Genomic DNA, 17,659 nt, shown 5'->3' with positions numbered 1-17,659 from the left:
TGATGGCTCTGACTCAAGAGGGGCAAACAGCATTAAGAGTAAATGATACATTGGTGACATATGTGTATAGTGTTGCAGAACTTTTGAACGAACATTTTATAACTGTTACTGAAAATATGGGGTTGTCAGGTTCTGTATATGCTGCCATGGGATAGCTCCTACTAGACATTTCAAGTAACTTCCATAATATGAATTTGACCTTCACTACCCCAGCAGAAGTAATGTCCATCATAAAATCTTTAAAATCAAAAACATCTAGTGAGTATGATGAAATATCAACAAAGTTCATTAAAGAATGTGATTTTGAGTTAAGTAACATATTATGCTATCTGTGTAACAAGTTGTTTGTCAGTGGAATATTTCCTGAGTGGTTGAAATATGCTGAAGTTAAGCCACTGTTTGAGAAGAGAGGTACAGAAATAGCATTAAATTTCTGTCCAATTTCACTTTAGCCAGCATTCTCAAAAATTTTAGAAAAGGTAATGTACAATCGGCTTTATAACCAGTTTATCACAAATGACATACTGTCAAAGTCACAGTTTGCATTTGTAAAGGGTTCTGATATTGAGAAGGCTATCTACATTTATACAGTCAAAATGTACTTAATTCATTAGGCAAAAAATTGTAAGCAACTGGTATATTTTGTGATCTGTTAAAGCCATTTGACTGCATAAATCACAATATCCTTATAAGTAAATTAGAATATTATGGTGTAACAGGAAATGCTGCAAAATGGTTCAAATCTTATGTCTTTGGCAGGAAACAAAGGGTGTTATTAGGACAAGACGTATTTCCAACTGGGAACTAATTACATGTGGGGTTCCACAAGGTTCCATCATAGGCCCCTTACTTTTCCTTGTGTATATCAATGACCTTTCATCAGTAACATCACCAAACGTCAAGTTTGTTTTGTTTGCTGATAATACAAACATTGCAATAAATAGCAAATCAAGTGTAGTCTTAGAGAGATTGACTAATGAAATTTTTGTAGACATTAATCACTGGTTCCTAGCCAATTCTTTGTCACTAAATTTTGAAAAAGCACACTACATGCAGTTCAGAACTTGTGTGGGGTGTCCCACGAGTATATGCCTAACATATAATGACAAGCAGATGGAAGAAGTGGACAGTGTTAAATTCTTGAGATTACAGCTTGATGATAAGTTCAATTGGGAGGAGCACACCACAGAACTGCTGAAGTGTCTAAAGAAATCCTTATTTGCAATGCGAATTCTGTCAGACATAGGGGATATAAAAACGAAAAAGCTGCCATACTATGCTTACTTTCACTCCATAAAGTCTTATGGGATTATTTTTTGGGGTAATTCATCAAGCCAAACTAAAGTTTTCTGGGCATAAAAACATGCAGTAAGAGTTATATGTGGTGTGAACTCAAGAACATCCTGCAGAGGCCTTTTTAGGGAACTAGGGATACTAACTACTGCTTCCCAGTATATTTATTCCTTAGTGAAATTTGTCATTAAAAATATATCTCTTTTCAAACCAACAGCTCAGTTCATGGAATCAGTATTAGAAATAAGAATAATCTTCACAAGGATTTAAAGTCACTTACTCTTGTAGAAAAAGGTGTGCACTATTCAGGAACACACATTTTCAATAACTTTCCAGCAGCCATAAAAAGCTTAACAAAAGCTGAGTAACAAGAGAAGCCTAAAGGATTTATTGGCGGCCAACTCCTACTCCATTGATGAATTTCTCAGTGGAACCAACTGTGTGTGTGTGTGTGTGTGTGTGTGTGTGTGTGTGTGTGTGTGTGTGTGTGCGCGCGCGCGCGCGCGTGCGTATGGTTCTGTTATATGTTTATCATCTTATAAATAATTTTTTTAAATTTTAAATTCAGTGCATTAATGCAATCTTAGTAAATGAGTGTTATAAAATGATCCTTTCATATAGTGTTCATTAGAAAAAAAGTTTACGATCATTCCACGTGTGGCCTGTGGAAGGTACATTAGTTGTTTAAGTTGTAAACATTTGTCATGTATTATTGTTTTTCTGACATATTCTACATCCTTGAGGACCACCTCACTACGGATCAATTGGAATGAAAGTAAATCTAATCTAATCTAAAACTCACTGTTTGTATAAACATTGAAATCTCCTCCTATAGAATCATAGAATTCATGTTGATGCCTCCTTATTGGTGGTGGTCTGACTCATCTTCATAGAAGTTCACATAAGTTTGTTTGGGTTCAAAACCGTTGTGATCGAGGGACTGCACATCTCTTGACATGTGAATCGTGTGATTTCTCATTACCCATACATGATAGGTTTTCTGTCAGTCAGAATAGTCTACAAAAATACGTTCTTTGCCTTTAGAATTAAAATTTTCATTCTTTCATAGGTTATCCAAGAAGACAATCTTTAGAGCAAATGTACGAATACGAGATAGGTCAGGTTTTCTCATATAGAATTCACACAGATAGTCCTTTAGTTAACCAACAATTCTGAATGTAGTTAGCTGTATTGATGGCTTTGACCTAAAATGATGGTGGTTGTTCTGACTCAAGCAGCCTGCAATGAACCAATTCAGCCAATGACTGGCTCTTGTGCTTGGAGACACCATTCTGCTGCAGTGTGTATAGAACTGCTAGCCTTCACTTTATTCTTACCACTCTGAGGATGAAGTCCATTCTTTCATTGCACTACTCCTTACTGTTTTCTGTCTGGAAGGTTTTAATTTCACGACCAATCTGCTGTTCAGCTTGGTTTCTGAACTCAGCAAATTTGTTCACAACTTCTCATTTATATTGAAGAAAATAGGTGTGATGACATCTACTGTGGTCATTGAAAAAGATAAGAAAAAATTGTGCATGACCTAGAGATGTTTATCTCATTAGCCCACAGATGTCAGTGTGAGTTACTCTAGAAGTTTGAGTCCCCCTTTCATTTGGTGAAGAGAGTGGACTTCATTTTACATTCAATACACATGGTGCATCAGGTGTATCTCGTGTAGCTGTACTGGTTTTCTCAAATGATACTGTGTGGTTATTGTCCACAACTTTGCTACTGAAATGAGACTGGTTCTGAGTTTCAGGGCATACAATATGTTTTTCAGTGTAAAGGAGTTGGTATCACTAGCTTCAGTTGCAATGTATACGTCACCTTTAGTTGTTACTTGTGAACATTTTGGACTGCAGGCATTAATTTATAATGCTTTTCTGTCACACGCGTGAACACTTTTGGACTGTCACTCTTATATAATGTGCGATTACTGATCCCTACATTGGAATTTGTGAAGTGTGAGGCATTTGAGCAGTGCTGATCTGCAAGCAGGTTCTTTGGATGTATAGATTGAGTCTAATTTAAGCCATACCTGATGTGTTTTAAGGCAGTCCTTTACTTGCTTCAGAACTGGTGAATAAAATCAAGTCTGCTTTTGCTTTTCTCTCTGTCATTAGTCATACTTTGTATGTAGCAACTGTAGCACTGAGCTTTTCACCATCACCAGTCACCACATACATATTCCTAAGTGTCGTTTTTGATGAATAGTGCTTCTACGGGGTTCTCCTTGTGTTGTAATTATTGCATGACAGAGCTTACAGTCAAACTCCATGTGCAGCAGTCATATACACCACATACATCATCTGAGTGAACTGGTTTGTTTATGTCCTTTGGAGCTTATGACTTTAAGCTTGCATAACCTGGTCCATAACCTGTTGTGTTGTGGTTTTAATTTCAGACCCAACATGTAATTACTGAAATCCTTTATTCATAGTTTACTGTATGGTGGATAACATAGAACTTAAAACAACAAGCTTCAAGATATGCATTTAGTGACATCTATGGACACCAATGATATTACATTGCAGTAAAATTTAAATCTTGACATATTTAACTCATGGTTTCCTTATATGTGGTATGCTATACAGTTTAAAACTGGAAAATTTTGTCGCTACTATTGATATCCCCCCCATGAACCATGGACCTTGCCGTTGGTGGGGAGGCTTGCGTGCCTCAGCGATACAGATATCCGTACCGTAGGTGCAACTACAACGGAGGGGTATCTGTTGAGAGGCCAGACAAACGTGTGGTTCCTGAAGAGGGGGAGCAGCCTTTTCAGTAGTTGCAAGGGCAACAGTCTGGATGATTGACTGATCTGGCCTTGTAACAATAACCAAAACGGCCTTGCTGTGCTGGTACTGCGAACGGCTGAAAGCAAGGGGAAACTACAGCCGTAATTTTTCCCGAGGGCATGCAGCTTTACTGTATGATTACATGATGATGGCGTCCTCTTGGGTAAAATATTCCGGAGGTAAAATAGTCCCCCATTCGGATCTCCGGGCGGGGACTACTCAAGAGGATGTCGTTATCAGGAGAAAGAAAACTGGCGTTCTACGGATCGGAGCGTGGAACGTCAGATCCCTTAATCGGGCAGGTAGGTTAGAAAATTTAAAAAGGGAAATGGATAGGTTGAAGTTAGATATAGTGGGAATTAGTGAAGTTCGGTGGCAGGAGGAACAAGACTTCTGGTCAGGTGACTACAGGGTTATAAACACAAAATCAAATAGGGGGAATGCAGGAGTAGGTTTAATAATGAATAGGAAAATAGGAATGCGGGTAAGCTACTACAAACAGCATAGTGAACGCATTATAGTGGCCAAGATAGATACGAAGCCCACACCTACTACAGTAGTACAAGTTTATATGCCAACTAGCTCTGCAAATGACGAAGAAATTGAAGAAATGTATGATGAAATAAAAGAAATTATTCAGATTGTGAAGGGAGACGAAAATTTAATAGTCATGGGTGACTGGAATTCGAGTGTAGGAAAAGCGAGAGAAGGAAACATAGTAGGTGAATATGGATTGGGGGACAGAAATGAAAGAGGAAGCCGCCTGGTAGAATTTGGCACAGAGCACAACATAATCATAACTAACACTTGGTTTAAGAATCATGAAAGAAGGTTGTATACATGGAAGAACCCTGGAGATACTAAAAGGTATCAGATAGATTATATAATGGTAAGACAGAGATTTAGGAACCAGGTTTTAAATTGTAAGACATTTCCAGGGGCAGATGTGGACTCTGACCACAATCTATTGGTTATGACCTGTAGATTAAAACTGAAGAAACTGCAAAAAGGTGGGAATTTAAGGAGATGGGACCTGGATAAACTAAAAGAACCAGAGGTTGTACAGAGATTCAGGGAGAGCATAAGGGATCAATTGACAGGAATGGGGGAAATAAATACAGTAGAAGAAGAATGGGTAGCTTTGAGGGATGAAGTAGTGAAGGCAGCAGAGGATCAAGTAGGTAAAAAGACGAGGGCTAGTAGAAATCCTTGGGTAACAGAAGAAATATTGAATTTAATTGATGAAAGGAGAAAATATAAAAATGCAGTAAGTGCAACAGGCAAAAAGGAATACAAACGTCTCAAAAATGAGATCGACAGGAAGTGCAAAATGGCTAAGCAGGGATGGCTAGAGGACAAATGTAAGGATGTAGAGGCCTATCTCACTAGGGGTAAGATAGATACTGCCTACAAGAAAATTAAAGAGACCTTTGGAGATAAGAGAATGACTTGTATGAATATCAAGAGCTCAGATGGAAACCCAGTTCTAAGCAAAGAATGGAAAGCAGAAAGGTGGAAGGAGTATATAGAGGGTCTATACAAGGGCGATGTACTTGAGGACAATATTATGGAAATGGAAGAGGATGTAGATGAAGATGAAATGGGAGATACGATACTGCGTGAAGAGTTTGACAGAGCACTGAAAGACCTGAGTCGAAACAAGGCTCCCGGAGTAGACAATATTCCATTGGAACTACTGACGGCCGTGGGAGAGCCAGTCCTGACAAAACTCTACCATCTGGTGAGCAAGATGTATGAAACAGGCGAAATACCCTCAGACTTCAAGAAGAATATAATAATTCCAATCCCAAAGAAAGCAGGTGTTGACAGATGTGAAAATTACCGAACTATCAGCTTAATAAGTCACAGCTGCAAAATACTAACACGAATTCTTTACAGACGAATGGAAAAACTAGTAGAAGCCAACCTCGGGGAAGATCAGTTTGGATTCCGTAGAAACACTGGAACACGTGAGGCAATACTGACCTTACGACTTATCTTAGAAGAAAGATTAAGGAAAGGCAAACCTACGTTTCTAGCATTTGTAGACTTAGAGAAAGCTTTTGACAATGTTGACTGGAATACTCTCTTTCAAATTCTAAAGGTGGCAGGGGTAAAATACAGGGAGCGAAAGGCTATTTACAATTTGTACAGAAACCAGATGGCAGTTATAAGAGTCGAGGGACATGAAAGGGAAGCAGTGGTTGGGAAGGGAGTAAGACAGGGTTGTAGCCTCTCCCCGATGTTGTTCAATCTGTATATTGAGCAAGCAGTAAAGGAAACAAAAGAAAAATTCGGAGTAGGTATTAAAATTCATGGAGAAGAAATAAAAACTTTGAGGTTCGCCGATGACATTGTAATTCTGTCAGAGACAGCAAAGGACTTGGTATAGCAGTTGAATGGAATGGACAGTGTCTTGAAAGGAGGATATAAGATGAACATCAACAAAAGCAAAACAAGGATAATGGAATGTAGTGTAATTAAGTCGGGTGATGCTGAGGGAATTAGATTAGGAAATGAGGCACTTAAAGTAGTAAAGGAGTTTTGCTATTTGGGGAGCAAAATAACTGATGATGGTCGAAGTAGAGAGGATATAAAATGTAGACTGGCAATGGCAAGGAAAGCGTTTCTGAAGAAGAGAAATTTGTTAACATCCAGTATTGATTTAAGTGTCAGGAAGTCATTTCTGAAAGTATTCGTATGGAGTGTAGCCATGTATGGAAGTGAAACATGGACGATAAATAGTTTGGACAAGAAGAGAATAGAAGCTTTCGAAATGTGGTGCTACAGAAGAATGCTGAAGATTAGATGGGTAGATCACATAACTAATGAGGAAGTATTGAATAGGATTGGGGAGAAGAGAAGTTTGTGGCACAACTTGACCAGAAGAAGGGATCGGTTGGTAGGACATGTTCTGAGGCATCAAGGGATCACCAATTTAGTATTGGAGGGCAGCGTGGAGGGTAAAAATCGTAGAGGGAGACCAAGAGATGAATACACTAAGCAGATTCAGAAGGATGTAGGTTGCAGTAGGTACTGGGAGATGAAAAAGCTTGCACAGGATAGAGTAGCATGGAGAGCTGCATCAAACCAGTCTCAGGGCTGAAGACCACAACAACAACAACTATTGATATTGTTGTTTTGAAGTAGAGTAACCCATAAACTTATTCAAATACATCTAAATCGACATTTAGTCAGCATGTTGCACATTTCAATGTCTGGCAGAGGGTACATAACATAGTGTTGTCACTTTCCCCCTTCCTGTTCCAGTTGTGACTAATGTGTGGATGGAATTACTATTGAGAAGCTTCCATATGAAATTTTTCTTGGTGAAGAATGACAAGCTGTTTAGTTGCATGATATTCCTTTTGTTCATCCTGTTCTTCCCATTCCTTCCCCTAACTAGGCAACAGTGTTGAACTGTGTAGAACATATTCAGAAAGTCTAGGACCATAGCACCAACATGAGCACCAGTATGTACTTCCTTTGAGACCTTTTGGATGAACAGAATAAGTTAGGTTTCATGAGGTGGTTTTTGCCGAATACATATTAGTTCAACAAAAGAGGTTTTTAGTCTGCAGAATATTATAATACACAAGCATAAAATATATTCCAAAAGCTTACAACAGTTTGACATCAGCAGTGTAGACCTATAGCAGTATGCATCTATTCAATAGCCCTTCTTAAAAATGGGTATGACCTGTGAATTTTTCCAATGATTTAAAGTCTTTGCTCCTCTAGCAAGCTATAACAGACTGCTGCTAAACCTGGACAAAGTTCTTTTGTATAATTGATGTGGAATTGTAAAGATCCAACAACTAGTTTCTTAATCATTTTACATTTGGTTCATTTTCTATCCTGTGGTCACTTATCTTGATATCTGTTATTTTGCAACAGTTAAAGGGAGGAACCGTACTATGACTGCGCTAAGTGAAACAGTTTCAGTGAACAGAATTTAGCATTTTGGCTCTTCTCTTTCATCTTCCATTTCAGTACCATCATAGTCATTGAGTAACTGGATAAATTTCTTTCACCTGTTTACTGACTTAAGACCAAAACAGCTTATAATGTTTTGTCAAACCATTTTATAGAATTCTACATTCATATTTGTCAAACATTCGATGCATATCTTTCCTTACACTCCCTTTGCCTTGCCCAAGTTTTTAAGTATCAGCAAGGCTTTGGCCGATTTTAAATATGAAGTGACATTCCCCTTGCTTCCACAGCAATTTTGTAACAAGCTGTTTCAAATCTTTCCCATCTCTCACAGCTTTTCTTAGAATATATCTATGTAATGCATATTTGTACAATACTTTTTGTAATTTATACTCAGTGTTTTCAGTCTTCGAGGTACCCTCTTAAGGTACTATAATACTATCAAGAAATTTGTGAACAATCTTTTCCAAGTTACTTCTGAAACTTCTTACTAGTAAGGGTCCTGAAGCTGGGCATATATGAAATGTTCCAATTTCCATGTTTGACTCACCTGTAACACTTTTATTCATCCTAATTAGTAAATGTTCATAATGAGTATTAACCTCACTAGATATTATTGTATTATTTATGGCTATAGCTGTGCCTCCACCATTTGGTGTCCAGCCTATCATTGTGATATACATTCTGATCAGGATCTAATATTATATTCACTTCGGTTTCAGCCACCAATATGCACCTAATACCACTGGTTATATACTCCTAGTACTACCGCGTGGTTTTAATTAAAGTTTAGCTAGTCATGGAGGTCCAGCGTGCGCTGCAATTGTTGTATGAGGGCAAAACTTGGTAGATGTGCTAATACATTAATGCAGAACAGATTTACACTAGGAAAAAATTAAGCCCAATTTTGGTCACCAGATGAAAATCTGGCACTGTACGCTGTTTGTATGATGATGTGGCATCCACATTTGTCATTTTACAAGCCACAATGTGAATGAACAGCATAGCTATCTAGAAGAGAGGCCGTGCACTGTTAGTGAAACTATTTTATGTGAACAGCAGCAATTACAGCGGTGCATTCAGACTGACTGAAAGGTCTGAAGAGAGGCCTGCTGTCATTGAATGGTTTAACGAAGTCGATGATGAAATTTGAAAACATGGGTGAGATTGGTGTTTCTCCTGGAATGTGTCCTATCCCAGGAGAGGTTGTTGATGCTGTAACTGATTATTCAGTTTGTGCTCTGTGTAGTGCTTGTGCTCTAGTAGCATCATGAGAACTGTCCATTCCATAGTCAACAATATAGAAAGTTTTGAAGTCTGTTTTGCACTGGCACCCTCACATACTATGCAACAACTGAAACTCATGATCCATAGCAATGTTCTGAATTTGCTATTCAGTTTCTGGAATGAAGCTGATGACATTTGGCCGAGCAATATTCTGTGGAGTGACAAGGCACATTTGACACTACAGGGAGCAGTGAATATGCAGAACTACTGAATTTGAGGTACTGATAAACCACATGTCGTGCACAAGGAGCCATTGCTCTCACCATATGTGACTGTGTGGTGTGGATTCACAAGTGCCTTTATTCTTGGTCCATTCTTCTTTGAAGAGAATATACCCAGAAGGCCTGTCAGGTGTACCACAACATCTGCACAGTATTGGGACCAACTTGCACAGCATGTAATTCCTGCTTTGGAAGAACACAACTGTGTGGAAATAAATGTTTTCACGCAATGTAGGGCAAGACCTCATGTCACTCACACAGTGAAAGATTGCCTTAATCCAACATTTCATGAATGTGTTATCTTCAGAGGTTTTCCTGATGCATGGCTTGTAAGATCACCTGGTCTGAATCCCTGTGACTGCTGGCTCTGGGGATATTTATTTTTATTTATTTATTTGCTACAGGAAACAAAAAATTCTAATTGGTGACACACTGTCACATTCTTGATTGTATTAGTAATAATACTGCCCACAAACTGTTACATAGATAGTGGGTCCTGGGGATATAATAAAAGAATGCGTTTGCCAAGGGCATGTTTGGTCCTACCTGATATGAAGGCCATTATACAGGAACATGTTGCTCAAATTCCACAGGAACTGATGCAAACAACAGATGATCCTGTTGTTTTACAGATGTGGTATCTCATCGACATCTCTGGTGCCCATACTAAATAAGTTGCATAAGCAGCTATTAATAATAAAAACAGCTGTATACCTTCCTCACTTGTTTGACCTTTTCTGCCTGTGTCCCATTCTCATTTCATTATATATGGAAACATTTCTATGTGTCTCCCTTGCATTCATTGTGCCAGATATGCACATGGTTGAAAAAATTCAAACTAATTTCTTTATAGTGTAAATCAGTTCCACATTAACACATTAGCATAACTACAAAGTTTCGCTGCCACACAGTGATTATAGCTCACGCTGGACCTCCGTGAGTAGTGGCGCACACACACATTCTACTATTTTAATAGTCACTTCCTGCATTAGTTCGCAGCCAATAGTGTAGGTTGAGAAATCTGTATCTAAGAATGTGTGTGTGTGTGTGTGTGTGTGTGTGTGTGTGTGTGTGTGTGTGTGTGTGTGTGTGTGTGCGCGCGCGCGCTTTTTGCTGTGCCTATCTGCAACTCAGAATCTCTGCTGTATGGCGAGTAGCAACTATCCTTTTCATAATAAAGGGTATATCAAAAAGAATCATCCAATTACAAAAAATTATAACTATTATGTTATTTGAGATACATGCATAAAAAATGTACTGTTGGAAGGAGCAAACTCTCAAGTTTTACATGGTTGCCGCAAGGTAGCAGCAGTGAGCGCCCACTTCAGTGGTAGTAAAAATGGTATTGGGACAACAGAAAGCGTTTTGTGCAGTGCGGGTCTGTAATAACTGTTCAGTGTCACTTTCATGCTAGGTATGGTGTGGATCTTCCTACGGCACAGAGCATTAGACGATGGCATGAACAATTCTGAGAAACAGGTTGTTTGTGCAGCTCGACAACCCCCCCCCCCCCCCCCCCCCCTGCCCCCCACACACACACATGTCCATCTGGCATGTGTAGTGTCGACATTTACACATGAAAGCATACAAAATTCAGCTACTGCAAGGTCTTTGTGAAGGTGATGAACAGCAATGTGAAGAGTTCTGTAGTTTTGTTCTTCGCAAGATGGAGGAGGACAGTTTTCTTCCATGCTTAGGGTTTAGTAACAAGGCAACATTCCATTTAAACAGAAATATGAAACATCATAACATGAGGATATAGAGTACAGAACAACCACATGAAGTTGTGCAACATGAGAGGGACTCTCCAGAATTTAATGTGTTTTGTGCAGTTGCACGGGAAGAGGTGCATGGACCGTTTTTCTTTGCTGAGAACACTGTTACAGGAAGCACATATCTCGACGTGCTTGGGAACTTTCTTTTCCTACAGTTGGAGACTGATTCGAACAACTTCATTAACCAAGAGGATGGGGCACTGCCACTCTAGCATGTGGAAGTACAGGAATTTTTTAATCAAAGGACTGCTGAACGATGGATTGGTTGCACTGGACTTGAATGAGTCAGCCTTAGATTACTGGCCTCCAAGGTCATTGCACTTAACTGTATGTGATTATGTTAGTGGGGATTTATGAAAGACTCCTTTTATATGCCTCCATTACCAACAACAATGAATGGACTAAGACACTGACAAACTGCCTATTGGCTTCTGTCTCGGGTTCTTTGCCCGATGTTCATCTATTGATTTTTCTGACGTTTCGCCAGCACGAGTGGCTGGCATTGTCAAAGCTTCACCCTCCATTGCCGGTGGTGAACTGGAGCCAAGCTCGCGGGCGCAGACTATATGTACCTGGCGCGCCAACGTCCGAGGGCTTCTCCGCGCTCATTTCCGGTGCGGTTCTCCTCTTGCTACCTGCGACGGTCGTTCGCTGCAGTACGGGAAGCCAGGATCCGATACCTTAAGGCTTTCCTCTTTCTTGTTCAAACTGTTCGCGTGTTTTTGTATTTTTACAGCTTCTCTGAACAAGCGCGTGTGATAGTGATTCTCTACAGCCAGAACTTCCGTGTCGGCGAATTTTATTACTTGGTCGGTCTCATTCAGTGCGTGTTCTGCCACGGCCAATTTCTCCACCTGCCCCAACCTGCAATGTCGCTTATGCTCCTTGATCCTGGTGTTAATGGATCGTCCAGTCATTCCGACATAAACTTTTCCGCATGTGAATGGTATGCGGTACATTCCCGACATTGCCAGTGGATCTCTTTTCTCCTTCGCCGATCTAAGACACTCTCTGATCTTCCTTGTCGGTTTGAAAATCGTCTTTACGCCATGTTTGTGCAATATACGGCCGATTCTGTCTGTTACTCTGGGAATGTATGGCAGAAAGGCTGTACCCGACATTTTTTTTTCTGGTTCCTTACTTCGCCGAGTGTTTGGCTCAGTTACACTTTTAATATAATTTGTGGAGTACCCATTGCTCCTCAGGACAGTTTCCAGGTGTTGCATTTCTCGTTTGAGGTGTTGCGGCTCACATATTCGTCCTGCTCTCGTTACGAGCGTACTAATCATGCCTCTTTTCTGGCTCGGGTGGTGGTTTGACAGTTTGTGCAGGTATCGGTCTGCGTGAGTCGGTTTTCGATACACGCTGTGTCCCTGGTTTTCGCCGTCCCTTGTGACCAGCACATCTAGAAATGTCAGTTTCTTGTCCTTTTCTACTTCCATGGTAAATGTTATGTTGGCATGGAGGCTGTTCAAGTGTCTTCGGAAGTCACCGAGCTGTTCTTCACCATGGCTCCACACCACGAAAGTATCATCGACGTACCTGTACCACACCTTAGGTTTGCAAGTCGCCGAGTCCAGTGCCTGTGCTTCGAATTGTTCCATGAAGAAGTTGGCCACCGCTGGACTAAGAGGACTACCCATGGCGACGCCTTCCAGCTGTTCGTAGAAATCGCCATTCCATGTGTAATAGCTGGTGGTGAGACATGCATGGAAGAGCTTTCTGATGTCTAGCGGGAAAATGGAACCGATGTGCTCCAGTGTGTCACTGAGTGGCACTTTCGTAAATAACGAAAGAACATCAAAGCTGACCAGGATGTCGTTTGGTGCAAGTTTCAATTTCTTCAGCTTCTCAATGAAATGTCCTGAGTCCTTAATGTATGTGTCGGTCTTCCCCACGTGTGGCTGGAGCAGAGAGGCCAAGTGTTTTGCCAGTTTATATGTCAGTGATCCATGAGCGTTAACGATTGGTCTCAGTGGAACGTTGTTCTTATGGATCTTGGGTAATCCATACAACCGAGGTGGTAGGGCTTCTGTGTTGCGCAGGTTTCTCTGTATGTCCGCCGGCAGAGAAGATGCCTTGATTAATTGATTCGTATTCCGTGTGATACGTTGCGTCGGATCTGCGCTTAGTTTTCGGTACGTCGTCGGATCTAATAGGTCTTGGATCTTTTGCTCATAATCTTCGGTCTTCATTACGACGGTCGCATTCCCCTTATCGGCAGGCAGTACCAATATACTCTTGTTGGCGTTGAGATTCTTAATGGCTTGTACCTCTTCTTTCTTCAGGTTGCAAGCTGGTGGTTTTGCTCGGCGCAGTATCCTGGCTGTTTCCGTGCGTATTTCCTCTGCCCTTTCACAAGGAAGGGCACGAATGGCTGCTTCGGTGTTGGCAATGATGTCCTCCATAGGGATGGTTCTCGGGATGATAGCGAAATTCCCTCCGTTTTGAAGAACAGACACTTCCTCTTCAGTCAATTGTCATTCAGTGAGGTTGACCACTGTGTGTGACATGTCGGGAGTCGCCTTGTCGGTCTGCTTCCGGCATCTTTCAAACTTTTTCCTCTGTCGCTCGGTGCAGCATTCGAGTTCGTTCTGCATGCTCCTGAGAGTGATGCTGTCGCTCTTGTCCCAGTCGTCTCGATGCATTCTGCTACTTAGTTGATAGAAAATGTCCAGAAGTTCCTGATCCGTTCTTGCCAACTCTCTCGTGTTGTATGTATTCGCTCACGAAGAAAAGCTCGTTCCATCCTGTCGTAGATACGATGTGCTTGGGAGGTGGTGAATAGGCGCTTACATCTCAAGAACTTCGGTGTAGCACATTCTTCTCGGCAAAGTGACAGAAAGGCGAGAGAGGACATCAGTCACGCTTTCTTCTTCCGTCGTCGGTCAAGGCGTCGGTACGATCTGCAAATCTCCTCCCCGTAGAGGCGTAATACAAAATTGTTGAGGCTTTCGTGGCCACTTGTTGACAAACTGCCTATTGGCTTCTGTCTCGGGTTCTTCGGCCGACGTTCATCTAATGATTTTTCTGACGTTTCGCCAGCACGAGTGGCTGGCGTTGTCAAAGCTTCACCCTCTATTGCCGATGGTGAACTGGAGCCGAGCTCGCGGGCGCAGACTATATGTACCTGGCGCGCCAACGTCCGAGGGCTTCTCCGCGCCGACAAGAGTATATTGGTACTGCCTGCCGATAAGGGGAATGCGACCGTCGTTATGAAGACCGAAGATTATGAGCAAAAGATCTAAGACCTATTAGATCCGACGATGTACCGAAAACTAAGCGCAGATCCGACGCAACGTATCACACGGAATACGAATCGATTAGTCAAGGCATCTTCTCTGCCGGCGGACATACAGAGAAACCTGCACAACACAGAAGCCCTACCACCTCGGCTGTATGGATTACCCAAGATCCATAAGAACAACGTTCCACTGAGACCGATCGTTAGCGCTCCTGGATCACCGACATATAAACTGGCAAAACACTTGGCCACTCTGCTCCAGCCACACGTGGAGAAGACCGACACATACATTAAGGACTCAGGACATTTCATTGAGAAGCTGAAGAAATTGAAACTTGCACCAAACGACACCCTGGTCAGCTTTGATGTTCTCTCGTTATTTACGAAAGTGCCACTCAGTGACGCTCTGGAGCACATCAGTTCCATTTTCCTGCTAGACATCAGAAAGCTCTTCCATGCATGTCTCACCATGAGCTATTTCGCGTGGAACGGCGGTTTCTACGAACAGCTGGAAGGCGTCGCCGTGGGTAGTCCTCTCAGTCCAGTGGTGGCCAACTTCTTCATGGAACAATTCGAAGCACAGGCACTGGACTTGGCGACTTGCAAACCTAAGGTGTGGTACAGGTACGTCGATGATACTTTCGTGGTGTGGAGCCATGGTGAAGAACAGCTCGGTGACTTCCGAAGACACTTGAACAGCCTCCATGCCAACATAACATTTACCATGGAAGTAGAAAAGGACAAGAAACTGACATTTCTAGATGTGCTGGTTACAAGGGACGGCGAAAACCTGGGACACAGTGTGTATCGAAAACCGACTCACGCAGACCGATACCTGCACAAACTGTCAAACCACCACCCGAGCCAGAAAAGAGGCATGATTAGTACGCTCGTAACGAGAGCAGGACGAATATGTGAGCCGCAACACCTCAAACGAGAAATGCAACACCTGCTCCTGAGGAGCAATGGGTACTCCACAAATTATATTAAAAGTGTAACTGAGCCAAACACTCGGCGAAGTAAGGAACCAGAAAAAGAAATGTCGGGTACGGCCTTTCTGCCATACATTCCCAGAGTAACAGACAGAATCGGCCGTATATTGCACAAACATGGCGTAAAGACGATTTTCAAACCGACAAGGAAGATCAGAGAGTGTCTTAGATCGGCGAAGGAGAAAAGAGACCCACTGGCAATGTCGGGAATATACCGCATACCATGCACATGCGGAAAAGTTTATGTCGGAATGACTGGACGATCCATTAACACCAGGATCAAGGAGCATAAGCGACATTGCAGGTTGGGGCAGGTGGAGAAATTGGCTGTGGCAGAACACGCACTGAATGAGACCGACCACGTAATAAAATTCGCCGACACGGAAGTTCTGGCTGTAGAGAACCACTATCACACGCACTTGTTCTGAGAAGCTGTAAAAGTACAAAAACATGCGAACAGTTTGAACAAGAAAGAGGAAAGCCTTAAGGTAAACGGATCCTGGCTTCCCGTACTGCAGCGAACGACCGTCGCAGGTAGCAAGAGGAGAACCGCACCGGAAATGAGCGCGGAGAAGCCCTCGGACGTTGGCGCGCCAGGTACATATAGTCTGCGCCCGCGAGCTTGGCTCCAGTTCACCACCGGCAATGGAGGGTGAAGCTTTGACAATGCCAGCCACTCGTGCTGGCGAAACGTCAGAAAAATCAATAGATGAACATCGGGCAAAGAACCCGAGACAGAAGCCAATAGGCAGTTTGTCAACAAGTGGCCGCGAAAGCCTCAACAATTTTGAACTAAGACATTGTATAATAACAGCTGTGGAAGCTGTAACTCAAGACATGCTCACTGCAGTGTGGGAACAATTTGAATACCACATTGACATATGCTGTGCATCTCAAGGGGGGCATATTGAACACCAATGAAAAGGTCAGAATAAAAACTTTTTGAGTTTTCCGTTCACCAAAAAACAAAATTCATTGTTTTATTTATTATTTTCAGAAATATAGACATGCCAAATAAGGGGACTCTTTTTGATACACCCTATATTATTACATTTCATCCTGGATTTTCCATTGTTTGTCTATCCAACAATTGTATGAGCCTCTGATGGTTGGTTTCAGTCTGGGAAAATGCACATACTGTAGTATATGAACACTCGTGTTCTAAATAGTCTTATGAACAGCTTGTTTGCTACTAGGAACAGTGTGTAATGGTAGTATGCAGTTATTGGAATTATGTCACGTGGTTTGAGTCTGAATGATTAATAAACATTATTGACCGTATGAAACTCAGTGGGAAATAAAGTAAAACATTAAATTATCATACGATTTTTTAAGAACACAGAAATCTGTAAATATACAGTTACAAATACTAATGAAGTGCAGTGTCTCGTACTACGATAGTGATACAAGAATGGTTGTTTTATTGAAATTATGGTATTGCAGTAAATCAACAACAATATAAAAAAGTTAAGAGTATCTTAGATTTGAGACCTTAAACATTCTACTTTGTGAGTAGAAAAAAAGCATTAATTGATGATCCAGAAATACACTCCTGGAAATGGAAAAAAGAACACATTGACACCGGTGTGTCAGACCCACCATACTTGCTCCGGACACTGCGAGAGGGCTGTACAAGCAATGATCACACGCACGGCACAGCGGACACACCAGGAACCGCGGTGTTGGCCGTCGAATGGCGCTAGCTGCGCAGCATTTGTGCACCGCCGCCGTCAGTGTCAGCCAGTTTGCTGTGGCATACGGAGCTCCATCGCAGTCTTTAACACTGGTAGCATGCCGCGACAGTGTGGACGTGAACCGTATGTGCAGTTGACGGACTTTGAGCGAGGGCGTATAGTGGGCATGCGGGAGGCCGGGTGGACGTACCGCCGAATTGCTCAACACGTGGGGCGTGAGGTCTCCACAGTACATCGATGTTGTCGCCAGTGGTCGGCGGAAGGTGCACGTGCCCGTCGACCTGGGACCGGACCGCAGCGACGCACGGATGCACGCCAAGACCGTAGGATCCTACGCAGTGCCGTAGGGGACCGCACCGCCACTTCCCAGCAAATTAGGGACACTGTTGCTCCTGGGGTATCGGCGAGGACCATTC

At 42.0% G+C, this 17,659-nt stretch overlaps 1 protein-coding gene across 1 annotated transcript in view; it reads left to right on the top strand.

Moving 5' to 3' along the window:
- Positions 1–17,659, top strand: part of LOC126412152 (heat shock protein 75 kDa, mitochondrial) — a 383,507-nt gene that overhangs the window by 315,216 nt on the left and 50,632 nt on the right. The gene's annotated exons all lie outside the window — the stretch shown is intronic.

The sequence above is a fragment of the Schistocerca serialis genome, chromosome 7 (assembly GCF_023864345.2).
Source record: "Schistocerca serialis cubense isolate TAMUIC-IGC-003099 chromosome 7, iqSchSeri2.2, whole genome shotgun sequence".
Lineage (NCBI taxonomy): Eukaryota > Metazoa > Arthropoda > Insecta > Orthoptera > Acrididae > Schistocerca > Schistocerca serialis.
Note: the sequence above shows the minus strand (reverse complement) of the source record. Positions and strands in the feature narration are given on the sequence as shown.